The following is a 20,992-nucleotide window of genomic DNA, read 5'->3' on the forward strand; positions in this document are numbered from 1 at the left end:
TCAGAGAACTCATCTTCAATGAGATCCATCTGGCTGACCACATCACAATTCCAACAGCTTTATTTGAAGTAAGCCACTCCCTGTGTCCCTGTAGTCAGGATCCTCCCTCTCATTCCTGATTAAATTCTCCTCCTCTTAATTTTAGTTACTTTCCCTAACTTTTCTGTCTTTATCCGTCCCCCTTTACCTGTATTCAGCTCTCTCTCTATAACTGTCCACTTAACCTTCTCCTATTGTCTATGTAATTCCTGAAGAAGGGCTCATTCCCGAAACGACGATTCTCCTGCTCCTTGGATGCTGCCTGACCTGTTGCGCTTTTCCCGCAACACATTTTCAACTCTTATCTCCAACATCTGCATTCCTCACTTTCTCCTATGTAATTCTCTCCCCATTATTCTCCATTGCGTTCCCTCCCCATTACAAATTTTATCATGTCTATATCCGAATTCAATGCTTTTTCATTCCCCAGTGCTCTTTAGTTATTGCCCTCCACTCGCCCCACGACTCCCCCATCCAGAATGTGTGTTTACTCTCTTCATTAACCAGAGACGCTGTGCCCCTGCCTGATCATTCCACACAACTGCTAACACGGGATCACTGATGCGCTGTGCCGCCGACCCTCTGGCTGGCGCTGGGATTGCAGATCCATCCCAAAGTGCCGGTGGAGCTCAGCAGCACCCCTACATGATCAGAGAGAGTATCACTGTTTGGAAGAAGAAAGGCACAATTTCAACATTGACGAATACAGTATTGATGCGTAAATAGGAAAAGGTACAAGACACAACAGGAAACACATACAATCATGAACATTTCTAGGATGCAACAATATTTGGATATAAACTCGAACATCTCCAATACTAACAACATTTATGCTCCAATGCACAATAATACGACATGTAAACACAATCAGCTCTAATACACAACAATATTTGTACAGACACAAATAGCACCAACATATAACGATACATAATGTATCTCATACAAGTTAAATATGGGATAATGTTTATATGAAGGACTTGCACGAAGGTAGTGATTGCACTATTGCCAAATGTGCAGAAGACACAAAAATATTTGGGAAGACAAGTTGGCACATTGCATTTGCTTTCTTAGGTATGGGGATGGTGGTGGTCTCCTTGTAGAAGATGGAGACTTCCACTTGTTCGAGGGAGACGTTGAAGATGTCGGTAAATACCTCCGAAAATTAGTCCAGACAGGATCAACGTGTATGACCAGAGACTGCGTCCAGGCGCGCCGCTTTCCTTGGGTTGACTCTCAAGAAAACCTTTTTGACATGTGCGGTCGTGAACGATTGACAGATGTGTCAGGGGCTGTTGGAACAGGAGTTACTGCGCCCCTGGCAATCTGGTTGAACCACACACGGAAAGCATTGAGCTTCTCTGAGAGTGATGCGTCTTTGTCTGCCATTGTTCTTTGCTTAATTTGGCATCCCTTAACTTTCTTTAGGCCTTACCATAGGCAGCGGGAGTCTGTTTGGTTTGTATGGGCCTTTCACGTGGTGTTGTACTCCCTCTTGGCATCTCTGCTGGCCTTGCAGAGGTTAGATCAGGTTTCCTGTTTCGGCTTGGCTGTTCCCACTTGAATGTTGCCCGTCTGGTTTTCAGTTGGGAGCGGATTTCCCTGGTCAACAGGAGTTCGACACTTGGGGAACACACGCATTGACTTCTTCAATACTCAGTACTCCATGCATTTACTTAAGACGTCCGTGATAGTGATGTTTACTATCCAGGTTTTCTGCTGAGTGCTTTAACACGGTGCAATTCACCAATTCTAAACAATCCCAGGGACTGTCATTCAGAGCCTCAGGCCAGCATTGTACTTCCTTTTGTGAAGAGTCCTCCCATTTCAGCTTCTGCTTGTAAGCTGTTACCACATGTAAGAGAGACTAGGACATGACGGAACATCCTCAGAGTGAAGGGGCGACTTTTGGAACTGAGATGAATATGAATTTCTTCATTGAAAGAATGTTTAATCTGTGGAAATTATTACCACAGAGGACTGTGGAGACCAGGACATTAAGTGTGTGATGATGCTCACCCTTTACTGTTCTTATTTTCTTCTTAGAATGTTTGTAAATGCAGAGGTTCTGTGGTGTCGAGTTTTGATGGGTTTTAGGGCCAACGTCATGATATCTAACAGACACTACCTCCGGCAAAAGCCTTTCAAGTAAAAAAAATACAATGAAAGGGCGGTGGCCAATTCTGAGAGCTCTGGGCTGGTTTCGTTTGGTTTGGTGTTAATATGCAGACAATCTTTCAGACTGCTTGTAAAAGAAACAGCTACGTGGAAATAATTGTTCCGTGCTGAATCTCTCTCCAACATCTCTCCTGTGAGACCCTGTGTTTGATTTTACCTGTGTGGCCAAGAGGTATTTATGGGGATTTGTGCAGTAACATAGAACAATTATTAAGTTGGGATAGTCTGTTCGCTGTCACAAGGTTAAGTTAGTCTGTATTCTGTTACCTTTTGTTTTTGTTTCATTCGGTACTCTGGAAATAAATTCTGTTTTATTTCAATCCGAGGAATATTGACCAGCTCCATCACTCCTGGAATATCCACTGTATACCTACTCAAATCAAGTTAGCTCAGAAAAGTTAGGGTTTGGATGACCATCTTGAAATGTTTTGAGAAGGTCTGGCCTGGTCTATAACAAATTTACTAAAAATAGAGATATATGTGTTTCTAATTGATCGGGGAATGAAACGTTTTGGGGAGAATGCAGGAGGATAGAATTCCCTCATGTCGAAATGTCAGAATGACTGGTTGGGGTGAATGGCCTAATTCTGCTCCCACTCTGTCTGACCTAATGATCTAATATGTAACAAAATCAATGTATATACACAACCGGCTCCAATATTGCATCCATGTTACAAACAAGGATGGAAAAACTAGAATCCTTCCTTTCATTGAATATTTCCCTGTCTTGTTTCGTTCATTCGGCTTCGGTCCTTGAAGTGAAGGAACCGTTCAGCTCTCAGGGTGCAGGAGCTACGGATGCTGAGAGTTAGATATTTCGCAGCTTGCCGAAAATGCGCTATTTAGACAATTATGTGCACCGTGACCTGCTCAAAGGTTCAATTGAACATTTTCAGGAGAGGGAATATCAAGATCAGACATAGACAGAACCACAACCAAAGGATCACCGAAACACACCCACAATGTCGCACAAACATGCACATACATGCAGAAGCACATCCACACCCACAAACTCACTTACACATACACGCAGAACACAGACCTATACACAGAAATACAGTCAAAGTGAGATATCGGAACACACTGACAAACAAAAGCACACATATGCACAATAATACCATCAATCTGAAACGTGGGAACACATCAACACACAGACTACAGCAACATTCCAGCTCCCTCACAACACACAGGAATGAGAACAGAGTGCAGAAAGGGGCACACCTTCTCACACATGCGCGTGCACACATATGCACCCAGAAAAAAACAGGCATACTGAGACACACCCATGTATGGAGAGAGTGCACACACATCCACACACAAAGACATGCTATCATACTGATGATTTAGAGATGCAGTAGTGGACTGGGGTGTACGAATTTTTTTTAAAAAATCACACAACGTCAGATTCTGGTACAACAGGTTTGTTTGGAAGCACTAAATCCAGAGTACTGCTCCTTCACCACCTGGTGAAATTTAGCAGGCTTAGTGAGAAATCGGAACAAATATACACACGCTCATACACACGCATGCGTACACACACACACACCCACACACACACACGTATGCACTCACAAATACAGAAAGGAACGCATTATGTTCATGTCAAATGCACACATATGCTCACACAGAGAAATGCAGTCATACTGAGATATAGGAACACATCTCCAAACAAAGAATAACACCTACAGCCCCACACACAGATATAAAAGAACTCAGCATAAGAGTCATTAAACACCAACTTGCAAGAACTGACAGTAACTTCTTCGGCACACACACGAGCACATCCAAATACAGTTACTGACCCACAACCACAGTGTGATATAGAAGAGTGACACTCAGAAACAGAGGCACACCCACAGAGAGGCACAGAGAATTCCTACTGTGGGCACAGAAAGACCTTGACACAAGGATAGACAGCCAGACACAGTCTGATCAACGCACTCACCTGCTTGAACATGAACACAGTCAGGTAGAGACACACCACGCACTCCAACATTATTACCATGCTGTGCTGCAAGCGTCAAAAGTGAACAAAGTGTTGGGGTTTGGATGTCGGCTTATTGGCTTTGTAGACAAGAGTCAAGTCAATTCAAAGTGCCCCTGCCAGAAACGTCGATTTTCCTGCTCCTCGAATGCTGCGTGGTCTGCTGTAATTTCCAGTATTATAGAATCTTGATTTGAATCTCCAGCATCTGGAGTCCTCAACTTCTGCTGAATGGCGTTGTACACGATTGAACCTTTGTTTACATTTGATACTTGCCGCACAACATGGTAATCATGTAGCCTTAAAGATTATTTGTAGAGTTCTGGAATTTTCGGTTGAAGAAGAAACAAGTAATGGAGAAAGCATTAATTTCACATCAATCATTTTTGTATTTACTTTTAGTTCTTCTCTGACACTGGAACTCAGTGGATGTGTAGATCTGTGCTCATGAAAAAGAAATGCGAGTTTCAGTAAATTAGACTGCCTAGGAATGAAAATGTTGTGTTGGTCCCAGACAGAAGTGTTGGGACAAGGAAAAGCTCTGAAGTAATTGTTTAAAGCCGAGTACATTTACACCCAGGTATACCGTAGCTCCAGGAAGACATTTGCTATAGTGTCAGTTTAGAAGTGGCAGTCACCAATCATTTAGCCAAGTGATAGATACAGGAAATCTAATGTGAATATTACACAAAGAAGAAAGAAAATTTCCAGCCCAGGACCAGGCCCTTCGGTCCTCCAAGCCTGAGCCGATCCAAATGTACTGTCTAAACCTGTTGGTCAATTCCTAAGCATTTGTACCCCTCCGTTCCCCACCTACTCCTGAATTTGTCCAGATGCATCTTCAACGAATCTGCCGTGCCTGCCTTTACCACCTTTGCTGGCAACGCGTTCCAAACGACAACCACCCTCTTTGTGAAGTACTTGCCGCGTGTATGCCTCTTAAACTTTCCACCTCTCACCTTGATAGCATGAACTCTCGTTCTTGAATCCTTCACCCTGGGAAAAAGCTTGTCTCTATCCACCCTGTGTGCACCGTTCATGATTTTGTAAACCTCAGTCAGGTCCCCCTCAATCTCTTTTCTTCTAGTGAAAATAAACCTAACCTCCTCAACCTCTCTTCATAGCGAGCACCTTCCATACCAGGCAGCATCCTCGTAAACCTTCTCTGCATCCTCTCCAAAGCGTCCACACTCTTTTGGTAATGTGGCGCCCAAAACTGTACACAGTATTCTTCATGTAGCCGAACCAATATCTTGGATAATTTTAACATGCCTTGCCAGTACTTATACTCAATACCCCGTCCAGTTAAGACAAGCATACTATAGAACATAGAACATCGAAAGATACAGCGCAGTACAGGCCCTTTGGCCCTCGATGTTGCGCAGATCCAAGCCCACCTAACATACACTAGTCCACTATCCTCCATATGCCTATCCAATGCCCGTTTAAATGCCCATAAAGAGGGAGAGTCCACCACTGCTACTGGCAGGGCATTCCATGAAGTAACGACTCGTTGAGTAAAAAATCTACCCCTAACTTCTGTCCTATACCTACCACCCCTTAATTTAAATCTATGCCCTCTCGTTATAGCTGACTCCAAACGTGGAAAAAGGTTCGCATGTTCAATCCTATCTAAACCCCTAATCATCTTGTACACCTCTATCAAGTCACACCGAAACCTTCTTTTCTCCAATGAAAACAGCCCCAAGTGCCTCAGCCTTTCCTCATACGATCTTCCAACCATACCAGGCAACATCCTGGTAAACCTCCTCTGCACCCGTTCCAGTGCCTCCACATGCTTCCGATAGTATGGAGACCAAAACTGCACACAATACTCCAGATGCGGCCGCACCAGAGTCTTATACAACTGCAACATGACCTCAGGACTCCGGAACTCAATTCCTCTACCAATAAAAGCCAGTACACCATATGCCTTCTTCACAGCACTATTTACCTACGATGCAACTTTCAGAGATCTGTGTACATGGACACCAAGATCACTCTGCTCAACCACACCACCAAGTATCCGACCATTAACCCAGTACTCCATATATCTTCTTGACCACTCTATGCAACTCTGCAGCAACCTTTAGAATACAATGGAGCTGGACTCCCATATATCTCTGTCCATCAACTTTTCGCAAGGCTCTTCCAATCGTTGTATAATTCGCTCTAGAATTACACTTACCTAAATGCATCATCTAACATTTGTCTGGATTGAAATTCAACTGACACTTTTCTGCCCAACTCTCCAGTCTATCTATATCCTCCTTATTTTCTGACAGTCCCTTATGATTTCTGCTACTCCACCAATCTTTGTGTCATCTGTAAACTTGCTGATCATAACAACAGTGCCCTCTTCTAGATTATTTATGTATATTACAAACAACAGTGGGGACAGTGGTGAGCACTGCTGCCTCATAGCACCAGAGACCCGGGTTCATAATCCCGCCTCAGGCAGCAGTCTGTGTGGAGTTTGCACATTCTCGCCGTGTCTGCGTGGGTTTCCTCCTGGTGCTCAGGTTTCCTCCCACAGTCCAAAAATGTGCAGGTCAGGTGAATTGGCCACGCTAAATTGCCCATCCTGTTAGGTGAAGGGGTAAATGTAATGGGTCTGGGTGCGTTGCTCTCCGGAGAATCAGTCTGGACTTGTAGGGCTGAAGGGCCTGTTTCCACACTGTAAGTAATCTACAAATCTATAATTCTGACCCCTGAGGAACATCACTGGTCAGGTTTCTCATTTAGAAAAACTCCCTTCAACGACTACTCTCAGTCTCCTGTTGCTCAACCAGTTCTTTACTCACCTAGCTAGAACACCCTGCACACCACGTGACTTCACTTTCTCCATTAGTCAACAATGAGGAACCTTATAAAATGCCTTACTAAAGTCCATTTATATGACATCAGTAGCCCTCCCTTCATCTAACAACTTATTGACTTCCACAATGAATTCTATTACATTGGTAAAGCAGGATCTCCTCCACACAAAACCATGTTGCTGATCACTGATAACTCATTCTTTTCTAAATATAAATAGAACCTATCTCTAAGTAACCTCTCCAGTAACTTCCCCACCAACGACGTCAAGGTCACTGGTCTGAAGTTACTGGTTTGTACTACTACCCTTCTTGTACCGGGGGACAACATGAGCAACCCTCCAGTCCTCCAGCACCTCACCTGTATTTAAGTTTGCTCCAAAGATATCTGTAAGGTCTCCAGCTATTTCCTCTCTCACCTCCCGTGGGATAGATCCCATCCGATTCTGTGGATTTATCCACCTTAATAACCTCTAGCATACCCAACACATCTGCCCTACTTATGCCAACGTGATCCAGACGAATCAAACTTCTATCTGTAATCTCAAGATTCATCATGTTCCTCTCCTCAGTGAACACTGACGCAAAGCAATCATTCAGAATCTCACCCATTCTGTCAGGTTTGGCACGCAGCCTTCCCTCATTATCTTTTAAAGGACCAATCCTTTGCATAGTTACCTGCTTGCTTCTTATATAAGAATAAAATACGTTGGGATTGTCCCTAATTCTGCTTACTAAAGCTATTTATGACCCCTAATACCCTTGATTGTTGAAGACTTGTCCTACTCTTCCAACATTCCGTCAGGGCCCGTTCTGTTCTTAACGACCTCGACCTTATGTACGCTTCCCTTTTCCTCTTGGCGCGTTGTACAATTTCTCCTGTCATCCATGGTTCACGAATTGTGTCCTTCCTATCCTTTGCCTTACCATGGGACATGGCTATCCTGCATTGCACTTAACCTAAGACTACGGTGTAATTTAGCATGGCCAACCAATCTAACCTGCACATTTCTGGATTGTGGGAGGAAACCGGAGCACTCTGAGGAAACCCACGCAGACACGGGGAGAATGTGCAAACTCTGCACTGTCAGTTGTCTGAGGCGTGAATTGAAGCCGTGTCTCTGGCGCTGTGAGGCAGCAGTGCTTATACCGTGTCACCCATTATGGGAATTGTTTTCTTTGGAATGGCACTGAGAGTCGTGTTATGTAGATAGATAAAAATCGTGTCCTTTTGTTTCATTGATACATTGTTTTGAGATTAAAGAGAGTTATGCAATATACTGCGTGTCATTGCCTTTGACTCTGTGTTATAGGTGCGAGGTTTGGTTTATTCTAGTTTGTCGTCATTTCTTTTGCAATAAACTTCTGTTTTGATGAGGAAACAATATTTGCAGCGTTGTGTGTTTACTTTCAACAAGAGATCACTTTGTTAAATGAAAACAAATAAGGTTATCACCCATCAAGTTGGATTTCTCACAAGGATCTGGCGTGTTCTGTAATTAATCAGCTTGTGCTGGAACAGAAGTGAGGCTATTAAACACTAGGCTAACTCCCGATGCACTCATAAACTAACCCCACTCTTCAAATACATTGCGCCCCAACGACATTCGTCCAGATCGATTATATGATCTCAGACACTGACCAGGCATGCACAATGAGATGTAATTCCATATTACCTCTCCCAAAGTTACTACTCCCTCACTCAGCACCAGATCCAATGCAAAACAAATTCCCTCAGCCTCTGCCAGATCTGTAACAATGGAACTACATGAGACACTGGCCAGCTCACACAAATGCGGCTTAGTGCAAATTACTGGTCATCACCGAGGAGAAATTGATAACTGCAGATGCTGGAGATCAGAGTCGAAAGTGTGATGCTGGAAAGGCACAGCAATTCAGGCAGTTTCCAATGAGCAGGAGAATTGACGTATCGGGCATGAACCCTTCATTGGATTATCAATTTAAAGTTTAATTGCCTCTGACATGATATAACATAATAGAGAGTCAGGGAGTTGTGATTTTTAAAATCATATCATATTATACAATGGATTGGAGCTGCTCAATTCACTAATTGCAGTAGTAATCTGCCTGTCTTGTTTTGTATTGTGTAGTTTATTCATTAAATATCAATAAGCACATTCCAAAACGATTAGAGTCAGCTAATGCAGAGAATACAGTAAAAAGTCACATCTCCCTATTTGCATTTTCCATTATTTGCTGACTGAATGTCAGCCAAATTAGAACAGTTGCTAAACTTGACAAGGAATTGATCATTTTCCAAAACAAACTGTGTGGGATTCAATGAGTTAACAGATCCTTAGTTTATCAACGCAGAGATGAGTCAGATCGTGGTTTGCACTTTTGATGATGAAACAAACCATTCTCAGCTCTGTTAGCAATGTCCGCCAGACAATTACAAATTCTCAAGTGCAGCAACTCATGTTTTTGTAATATACTGACCAGACGATTCGAGGTAATCCTAATTCGAGGACGGGAAAAGATTGTGGCTGTGAGAGATGCATTAATACTTGGGGTATTTTAGGTGTCAGCGCTGACTTCCACAAATTCCGTGAACAGTAATTATTGTTTTATGAGCTGTTGCATTGTTTTTGAAATTTAGGGAACAAAAGGTCAGCCCAACACAATGTAAATAAAGGATGAGCCTGCATGGGAGAGTTCACAGCACAGGAGTAGGTACATTTATGGTTTTTAAGTGTTGTGTTGCTGAGTTCTTTTTTGTGTCAATCTACCATTTGAGTAGTGTGAGTTCTTTTTGGTTATAGGCTTGATTGAGAACTGTCACTTGTTTAAAATGTAAAAATATAAAGTCTAGGCACTGCATTAGCCGGGAGCATTGTCTTTTAGAGCAGGAAGCCTGTAGTATTTTCTGGGCGTGTAGATTATTCGGGTGCGAAGATGGCCTTTAGTGGAGTGATGTACTCTACCTGTTAGATGTGGGAGATGAGGGTGAGCTTCCATGTTCTGATGATTATGTCTCCAGTAAATATGCTTGGTTGCAAAACCGATCATATCGCATGGATCAGTTGGAGCAGCATTTAGAGACAATGAGCAATTTTCAGGAGCTCGGTGGTCTGATGGATGGCAGCTATAGGAGCAAGTGAACAAAAGGCAACACGATCAAGTAGTTGTGTTATCGCTAGGAAAGACAGGAGAGGGGTATATTTACCGCAGGAGACTACTGTGACCATGTGTATTTTAAACAGATATGCTGTTTAGGAAATTGTAGGGAGTGATGTAGCACTGACAGCCAAGTTTCTGGTACAAAGACTGGTTCCAATGTAATTAGGGTTATGTCAGGTTCGAAGTGATCAATTGTGACCAGGGGCTCTTTGCTCAGACGCAGAGAAAGGCATTGCCGTAGACAAGTGTGCTTGTTGCCTCACGAGTGCCAGGATCAAGGATGTCTCGGAGAGGGTGCAGACTTTCTCACAGGGGAGTGCGACCAGCAGGAGGTCTTTGTGTACATTGGAACTAGCAACATAGGAAGGATAAAGGAGGAAATTCTGAAGGGGGAATATAAGAAGTCAGGCAGGAAGGAGGTCCTTGGGGGTCGTAATATCTGGATTACTCGAGTTGTCACGAGCCAGTGAGTATAGGAATGGGAAGATATAGCAGATGTATTCATGGCTGAGGAGCTGGTGCATGGCAGAAGGGTTAACATTTTTGAATCATTGGAATATTTTTTGGAGCAGAAGTGACCTCTATGACAAGGACAGATTGCACCTGAATTGAAATAAAACTAATTTACTTGCAGGGAGATTTGCTCGTGATGTTCAGGAATATTGAAACTAGTAAAGTTGGAGTGGGGGGTGCGGGGATGGTGGAGGTGCGGGGCTGGGGTGGTGTGCCAGGGCGATCATGAGGAAATAAATCAGTCTGAGACTGACACAATTGGGAAAAGGTGCAAGTCCAATAGTCAGGGTAGGGTTGACCAAAGCAGAGAATGAGGGCGGACTGCTAAATTAAATTGCATTCATTTCTGTACAAGATGCTGAACTGGGAAGACAGGTGATCTGTAGTCATGGTTTGGAGCATGGGACTGGAATATCATAGCAATTACACAGATGGCTTTCAGGGATTGACTGTACTGGCAGTTTCATGCTGCACGTAGAAGTGCTGCAGGAAGGAAATAAAGGTGCACAAGAGAAGGTGGCGGGACTTATTTTTTGATAACGGATAATTTTACTGCTTTACTTAAGGAGGATATTCCTGGGAATACATACAGGGAAGATAGTTGTGTGGAACTGAGAATTAAGCAAGGGCTGTTTACCTTAGTGTGATTGCCTTATAGACTCCCCACCAGTCAGTGGGAAATTGAGAAACAAATTTGTGAAGAGATCTCAGTTATTTGTAAGAATAAACGTGTGGTCATGGAAAGGGATTTTAACTTTCCAAATATAGACTGGGACTGCCACATTTCTAAGGGCTGGGATAGCGATGAATTTGCTTAGTGTTAAAATCAATAATTTCTGTTTCAGTGTGTGCATGTACCTAGTAGAAAACCTACAAAGTCTAACCTACTCTTGCGAAACAAGATAGGGCAGGTGACTGAGGTGTCGGTGGGGCAACACTTTGGGACCAGAAACTTGCATTCTGTTCGTTTAAAGTAGTGATGGAAAATGACAGAACAGTTCTGAAAGTTAAAGTTCTAAATTGGAGGAAGGCCATTTGGCAAGATCTTAGAGTATGTTCCTGTTCGGGTGAAAGAAGAGGTTGGCAGGCATAAGGAAACATAAGATAAGTTTAGACAGCAGAGATCAAGTGAATCTTTCAAAGAGTACAAAGGCAGTAGGAGTATACTTAAGAGGGAAATCCGGAGGGCAAATACGGGACAAAATATAATTTTTGCAAATAGAGTTAGGGAGATAGGGTTAAGGAGAATCCAAGACGATTTCTTAAATACATTCAGGACGAAAAAGGATTTAAGGAGAGAAGACCCCTCAAAGATCAGCAAGATAATCTATGTGTGGAACTGTTGAAGATGGGGTAGCATTCTGTATCATTGTTTACTGTGGAGAAAGGCCTGGAAAACATATAATGTGGGGAAATAGATTGTTAATCTTGAATAATGTCCATATTACAGAGCAGGATGAGCTGGTTATGAAATAATGCATAAAGTTTGATAAATCACCAGGATTTGATCTGTGGTATCTAGGGGTTTAAATGCTGGACCCTTGTTGAGATGTTTGAATAATCAATCGTCATAGGTGATGTACTGGAAAACTGCAAGTTGCCTCATGTGCGCCACTGTTTAAGAAATGTTGTAAGGATAACCCAGCAAACTTTAGACAGGTGAGCCTGACATTGGTGGTATGGAAGTTGTTGGAGGGAAATCCAGATTGACAGGATTTATATGTACACTGTATTTGGATAGGCAATGACTAATTAGTGGTTGTCAACATGGCTTTGCTCGTGGGAAATCATGTTTCACTAACTTGATTGAGTTTTTGAACAAGTAACGAAGAGGATTGTGAATGGCCGAGTGGTGAACGTGATCTATATGGACGTCAGTAAGGAGTTTGTCAAGGTTCCTCATGGTACACTGATTAGCAAGATCAGACCACATGGAAAAGAGGGAGATCTAGCAATCTGGATACAGAATGGGCTGGAATGTAGAAGGCAGAGAGTGGTGGTAGAGGGCTGCTTTTCAGACTGGAGGCCTGTGACCAGTAGTGTTCCACAAGGGTTGATACCGAATCACTGCTTTTTGTCATTTATATAAATGTTTTAAATGTGAATATGGGAGGTTTGGCTAGTAAATTTGCAGATGTAACCAAAATGTAAAATATAGTAGATAGCAAAGTAAGTTATGTCCGTGTATAACGGGATCTTGATCAGATGGGCCAATGGACTGAGGAGTTGCAGATGGAGATTACTTTAAGCAAATGTGAGGTGCTGCAGTTTGGAACAGCAAACCAGGGCAGGATCTGTACACTAAGTTAAGCTCCTGGGGAATGTTACTGAGAAAAGAAACCTTGGAGTGCAGTTCTGTAGTTCCCTGAAAATGGAGTCTTTGGACGCTAGGAAAATGAAGAGGCCGTTTGGTATGTGCTCCTTTATTGTTCAGAGCATTGATTAGAGGAGTTGTGAGTTGATTTTGTACCTGTACAGGACATTCGTTAGGCCACTTTTGGAAAAGTTCTGTGCAATTCTGGTCTCTCTCCTATCAGAAGAGTGGTGTGAAACATGTAAGGGTTCAAAAAAGATTTACATGGATATTGCCAGGTTTGGAGGGTTTGAGTAATAGAGAAAGGTTGAATAGGCTGAGTCTGTTTTTAATGGAGCTTTGGACGCTGAAGAGTGATCATATAGAGGTTTATAAAATCGTGAGGGGCATAGATAGGATAAATAGGCAAGTTCTTTCCTTTGGGGTGGGGGAGTCTAGAGGCCCGGGGCATAGGTTCAGGGTGACAGTGGAAAGATTTAAAAGGTACCTAATGGAAAACCATTCCCATGCAAAGTGTGGTGCATATATGGAATGAACTGCCAGATGAAATGGTGGAGAGTGGTACATATGCAACATTTCAAACACAACCGGATGGGTAAATGAGGAGGAAAGGTTTTGATGGAGATGAGGGCAAATGGGACGCTATTATTACAGAATATCTGATCAGCAAGGACGACTTGGACAAATGTTTCTTTCCTCTAAATCTCTAAGACTCTAATTTCGCCCAGCATGCTAAGACCAGTAGAACAAATGTTTCATTGTAGATAAACATCAATATGATGATTCTCAATTCCCTTTAAGAATCAACCCCAGTCCTTTGTTTGCAATGATAGGGCCTTGCGCGAGAAGAAAACCGAGTTGATGTTTTGAGTTCTTTGACAAATGTTCAGAGGAACGTTTGCAGATGAAGAATGATTGTATTAATTCTGTTTCACTCTCTACTGGTGCTTCCATAACTGATGAGTTTCGCCAGCTGTTTCTGATACATTTATATAATTATGGTAATCATAACTCATTTATTTCCTTTATAAAAATGTTTCACTTCCCAGCCTACTTCCCAGAAATAATTCTTTGAATTGTGTAACCCGACTGGACTGAAGAGGTCCGTCGGTCCATCAAGCTTGTGCTATCAAGGCGAAACAAAATCTGGACTCTTCCCAATTAGTTGTTAAAGGTTTTGAGGTCTCCTACATCAATAACCCTCCCAAGTACTGACGTATCAAAACCCACACCACTCTCTGAGTGAAAGCCTTTTCCTCAAATCCCCTCCAAACCTTTTACCTTTGTTAATCACCTTTATAACTGCGTCCTTCTGCCATCTGTCAATCCCCTGTCCCAGTTAGATATGAAGATCTTCCGTTGAGCACTCATGAAGAATGTTTGCTTAGTGACTTCTGATTATTTCCCGATTGTTTTGGTTCTGTCATGGCGAAAGTACGGCCTCTTTAACTGCATTACGCGCTGCCTGTTGGCTTTGGCTACAGGGTATCTGCTGTTCATTAGCACTGGGATCATGCTGTGGTAATTCAAAGATCATTATTACCGAGGGTGTTTCCTGGATATACCCCTGTGTGCAGTGCTATCTTTGTCCTGATTCGTGTCGCCACAGACTGTTCCATCTGGTTCACTGTCCGTTTCTCTGTTGATCGTTTAGTGACCATTTGCTGCTTGAAACTGAAAAGGAAATATTGTACAGAGAAAATCTTGGCTGTGGCTCCAGCTGTAACTGGCATTCTTCTCTACTAAAAACGCATTCCCTTCTCTTTTCGGTTGGAACCTTGGAGGATAATTGACAATGCTCCGAGGTACTGCGTAACAAAGTCAAGTTATTTGACTGATGCCAAATGGCTGGGATTTAATTGGTTTGATATCATTTCAACCCCTTTCGTCCCATTCGTGTTACTTCTGTTGATGCACACTCTGACGGTCAGGTAAATGTCAGTGGACAGTTTGGTCTGCAAGAGCCTGAAGGGTCAGAGGAATAGTGACAGTCACAAAGACACAGAGATGGAGAGCCTGAGGAAGTCGGTGATATCTCTCATCACCATATACATCAACTTTGTACTTCTGTGGTTAGAGCAGGGTGCAAACACCTTATACTTTAGCACTAAAGAAGCATATCGTTGGAAGAGCTCTCATCTATTCCAGTTTATGTTAATGGCAGAAATGCTGAGGGATTTAAGCTGCAGCACGACCACATTATTTTATACAGCCATTCTGCCCAAGTTCAGAGCGAAGATCTGGTCACGTAAATTCTTCACTTATGATGGAAAGAGGATGGAAAGAGACTGGAGGAATGATTCTAAATGGCAGGCTGGCTGCGAGTGATGGTTTCAGCTGCAATATTGGGTCTTCACAGAGTGCCCTTTGGATGGGTGTTAAAGACCAGCATGATGGGTGTCTGCATTTCTCCTGCAGGGGAGGAGGGTGTTGGGCAGAAGCAGTCGTTCCTGCACAATGATGATTGTCAGGCTCTCTCTGTTCAGCTCACATTAAAACTTTATTACAACTGGCAGGGAAAGGTTCCGGGTGCCAGTCTTCACCTAATCTGAGTTGTTTGTTGGAGAAGTGCATTTGTTTTTGTGAGCTTATTGGGTCCACCTCCTGTCTAATTACTTCACAAAAATATTGCTTTCTCCCGCTCTCTCAACCTCACCTGTTTGTCTTTGTTCCTCTCTCACGCTGACCCCCCCATCTCTCAGTTTCTTGCTGTGTCTCTCTTTCTCTATTTTTGTTTCGCTCTGTGTGTCCCTCCCTGTCTGCATCGATCTGTCTATATATCTGTTTATCTGTCTGTCTGTCTCATTGTCTCCCTTTGTGTCTATCCTTCTCTGTCTCTCTGTCTATCTCTTTCTCAGTCCCTCTGTCTCTCCCTCTGGAGTTTGATCATCTTCCTTTCTTCTCTCTGTGGCTGTTCGGGAAATGTGGTCATGCGTCTCCCTTTCAGTGTGTGGCTGTCTCTGTGTGTCTCTGCATAGGGGTGTACTTCATTGCTTCTGTGGGGATCTCACTTTGTTTGTGTGTCGCTCAGTTTTTGTCAACTAATATGTCCCTGAGTGTGACACATCATGACTGTGATTATGAATCTATGTGTGGGCCTCCCTATGTGCGCATTGGAAAGTATTTTGGTGAATTTCCAAACATGTGTTTATATATTTGGATATGTTATTCAATCTTGTATGAGTGTTCCCAAGAAAGTAAGCGTTCTTGTGTGAGTGTATGTTATTGTGCCTGTGTGATTGCTTATCTGTGTGTTCTTTGCGCATTGTGAAGCTGTTGTGTTTTTACTTGTGTGTATGCTGTTTGTGAGGTCACAGTCCTATGACCGTGTGGTTTTGCGTGTGTGTGTGTGTGTGTGTGTGTGTGTATTACTCTCCGCATGTCATGACGGATCTATGACACCGTGTGTTTGTCTCTGAGTGTTATTGTATTATTGTGGGAGTATGGTGTGTCTCTGCTTGACTATGCTCATGTTAAATCAGGTGAGTGTGTTGATCAGACTGTGTTTGGCTGTCTGTCCGTGTGTCAAGATCTCTCTGTGCCTCTCTGTGTGTGTCTCTGTTTCGGTCTGTCACTCTGTATATATCTCATTGTGGTTGTGGTTTAGTAACTATATTTGAAACTGCTTGTGTGTGTGCTGAAGAAGTTACTGTCAGTCCTTTCAAGTTGGTGTGTAATGACTCTTACGCTGAGTTCTTTTCCATCTGTATGCGGGGCTGTAGGTATGATTCTTTATGTGGAGATGTGTTCCTATATCTCAGTCTGACTGCAATTCTCTGCGTGTGGATATGTGTGCATTTGGCATGTACATAATGTGTTCCTTTCTGTATTTGTGTGTGCATACGTGTGTGTGTGTGTGTGTGTGCGTGTGTGTGCGCGCGCGCGCGAGCGCACACGCATGTGTGACCATGTGTAGATTTGTTCTGATTTCTCATTGTGCCTGCTAAATTTCACCAGGTGGTGAAGGAGCAGTACGCTGCAATCTAGTGCTTCCAAACAAACCTGTTGTACCAGAATCTGACGTTGTGTGATTTTTAAATTCGTACACCCCAGTCCAACAACCGCATCTCTAAATCATCAGTATGACTGCATTTCTTTGTATGTGGATATGTGTGCATTCTGTCCGTACATGGGTGTGTCTCAGTATGCCTGTTTTTCTGGGTGCATATGTGTGCATGCGCATGTGTGAGAAGGTATGCCTCATTCTGCACTCTGTTTTCATTCCTGTGTGTTGTGAGGGTGCTGGAATGTTGTGTGTTGAAGTGTTTCCATGTTTCAGATTGATGGTATTATTGTGCATCTGTGCATGTGTGTACGTTTATTTGTGCTTTTGTTTGTTAGTATGTTCCTATATCTCACTTTGACTATATTTCTGTGTATAGGTATGTGATCTGCATGTATATGTAAGTGAGTTTGAGGGTGATTGTGTGTTTCTACATGTACGTGTATGTTTGCGCGAGAGTGTGGGTGTGTTTCGGTGATCCTTTGGTTGTGGTTCTGTCCATGTCTGATCATGATATTCTATCTCCTGAAAAGGTTCAAGTGAATCCTTGAGCAGGTCACGGTGCACACATTGGTCTAAATAGCGCATTTCTGGCAAGCTGCGAAATATCTAACTATCAGTATCTGTTGCTCCTGCACCCTGAGAGCTGAACTGTTACTTCAGTTCAAGGACCAAAGCCTAATGAACGATACAAGACAGGGAAATATTCAATGAAAGGAAGGATTGTAGTGACTCATCCTGATAACAACTCGTTACCTCAGCCTGTCTTCAGTTTCCAGATCCTCATCTTCGCTCTATAGTCTATCCATGACCACACCATATTTTGGGAGGGCTTCGGTTGGATGCCCTGATGAGCCATTACTTTCCCGATGAAGGGGTTTTCCCTGAAATGTCGATTTTCCAGCTCCTCGGATGCTACTTGACCTGCTGTACTTTTTCAGCACCACCCTGATCTCAACAGATTCGATCAGTCCATTCAAATGGACGCTAGAGAATGACATACTTCCTTCTCCACCTCCAAAGAACCAAGGGTAGGCAATCGCACGTCCTGATCTTCATTTGGATGGAGGAGAAGCATTTTATGGGGAGAACCGATGTTGTCAACAGAAATTATTAGCCTACCAATAATACATTTAGTAATAGCAACGCCATCAAAGAGGCAAATTAAAACAATAACAATATACATGGCCAGACATATCAACCCGTTGTACCATGAGCCAAAACCCAAATCTCACCATTCCGTGCCTTCTGTCATTTGAGTGAGGAAGGTGTGGATGTTATCTACATGGTTGGTAATATTCTCGATGCGGTCAGTAACCCCAACATAAACTTGCCCTTTATAATGGCAAAAAGCCCACCCTCTTTGGCGAGTAGGTAGTCGAGGACGTACCACTTTTGTTTGGAATTTAGGCATAATTCTGAGAGCATGTCCTAAACCCCTGCCAAGGCCAAGACTGTCTCGTTGCCCAAGAGTATGAGACCACAAATAAGTTAATTTCATTTTAGATAGCTCATCATTCCAGAAGATCCTCCGAAGGAAAATAGTACTAAGAAATTCATAGTACACAGAGTGAGCTTCAGTGTTGTCCAAACCCCTCCAGTGCACACAGAACTCAAATAAAACTGAACCTTGGCAGGGAAACCTCATTCCCAGGTAGTTGGACAGGGAAATGTAGTTGGGAAACGTGTCCCTACAGCTATAGCAGGGGGAATCCCTGTTTCAACCAAGAACAAGTAAGTTGGTTGCTTTGAATTGGCTGGAAAAATAATAACCAGGGTTAGTATAGATAATGGAGGGAGATTGCAATATAAAACAGGCCTGGCTTTGCAACTTCCCGAATATATGTGTCGGCCATGACTCCAAAGTGTGGTTGCACTGATCGCTGATCATGAAAGCTGCTCAATGTAAATGTGGTGCGTCCTATGGTAAGAGATGTGGTTATTGTGTCAGAATGCTTCCTTCCATCCAAGAATGGGGAAGACGGAGATGACATTCGGGGTCTCACAGTGAAGGTTGGTGGTGCTGTTAACCATACCACAAAGGGCCTGAACACCAGTAATAACAGGGTTACAGAGACATACCCCTCCTGTAGGCAAATGCATGAGATGCGAGGCCCCACAGGGGATCAGTCGCCATTGGTCCATTTAATCAAGGTGCATGGAATAGTCTTGGACACATTCATGTAAATGTACCCCCATAACATTCTGTCGTTACAATTGGGATAGGCGATCACGGAGCATGTCCAAAAGCAACAAGCAGGTGGGCATAATTAATAGTCAAAAGAAATATCATGTCCAGTCAACGGCTAAGAAGCGTTCAAGATTCCTATGTTGGGATGGGGTGGACGGGAGGGGAAAGTGTTCAACGAGTCCTTTGCTGATATAATGTCATAACAGACCACTTCATCCCAGCCATATAGTTTATTGCGAATTTGAGGAAACATATTGTTCGCGAGATATAATATTTCCCCAATTTCTCTTCTGGGATGTGCCAATTTAGACCTCTTTGAATACAGGACAGGCTTACTAAGGCCGCTCATATCACAACTGAAATCAAACTGGCACACAACACCTTGACAGGGTAAAGACCATTGAGACTTGTCCAATAAATGAACTGTCCAATCTTCTTGATGCAGTTGACCATTGCGACAATCATTCTTGGTAACTTTCCATGCATCGAAAGAATCAGTCTCTCGGCACAAAAAGACAGTCTCTGGTTGCTCAAGCTCGGACGGGTAAACCGTCCGTTCTTGAACACCAATGCCGACTAAGATGAGTCCATATAATAGGGTAAGTTCGATCTTCATCATCACCCCCCTTGCATGGGGGTCGTCTGATGACCGTGCAATGATGGAGGTGCCCTGTGACCTTATCAGCAGTAGGGGTCCGTTCCATCGAGTTTAGAGGCCGTGGCGCGTCCATTGTAAGAGAGTATAAACCATTAGCTCCTTTCCCAAGGGTATCCAAGAACAATTTCCCCATTTTCAAATAGGGTTGGTAAGACAGACATAGGCTCGGAATTCCGAGTAGAATCTAAGTTCTTGATTTATAGCGTTTTTGTTTAACCCTGTTTGTATATTCCTCAGCCTTAGTAGTCTTGCATTTTTCTCATATCCCTTTTATTTCTCCATCTACCCATTCACAACACCTCCCATCTTTTGGGAGTTCGAATTTGCTATAAATACATCTATCCCCAATCACATGCAAACTCCACTCAACTGGCCAGTAAATTATTTTTATATTCTTCAGTTAGCATCAAATTAATGCAGCCATTCTGGAAATTAACCAGTCGGCAATGAGATAGGTCACTAATAATGTGTAAAAGAACAAGACCAAGTGATCCTGACAATTAATTCTGCGCTTGTGATTCGGGGTTCTTCCAATTAATTACATAATAATAGTAAATAAAATAATCATTATCTGTAATTCAGAGCTGAAAATTGAACAGGCGATTAAGACATTTTATAAGTCATCAATATAAGGTGGAAATTCACTTATTCAGTGTTCAATATTTAAAATGTAAAATGTATACAATTTCCAACTCTGCAATCCATTATAATTACCTGGTTCTAGTCCTTCAATTTAAATCCCAGATTCGGTTCCTTAAGCAGTCCTGACCAGTCACTGTTCATTTACAATGCTATTGGCCGTGAATTGACCGCTGCTGCATTAGAAGTTCTTGTCTACTCACATGATAACAAAAAAATTCTAATGCTCGAATAATGGCCGAATCCAAAGACGCAGGTATTAAGAATAGGATGTTAATTTTGTTGCATGATTTATCGCAACTTAATGTTGAACTGAAACTTCAATTGTCATTAAGGAAGGGGAATTGATATCAAATAAAGTTATGACTGGCACATCATAATCACCAATGAAACAGGGCAAACTTAAAATAAAGTGCAAACAACGAGTCTGAAACAAAACTCAAATCTGCTAGTATCATTTTCTGAAAACTATGCTGATTATTTGGGATACCTTGGATCTTCCAGTTTTACAAAATGTAA

This window comes from Chiloscyllium punctatum, chromosome 18 (genome assembly GCF_047496795.1).
Source record: "Chiloscyllium punctatum isolate Juve2018m chromosome 18, sChiPun1.3, whole genome shotgun sequence".
NCBI classification, from domain to species: Eukaryota; Metazoa; Chordata; class Chondrichthyes; order Orectolobiformes; family Hemiscylliidae; genus Chiloscyllium; species Chiloscyllium punctatum.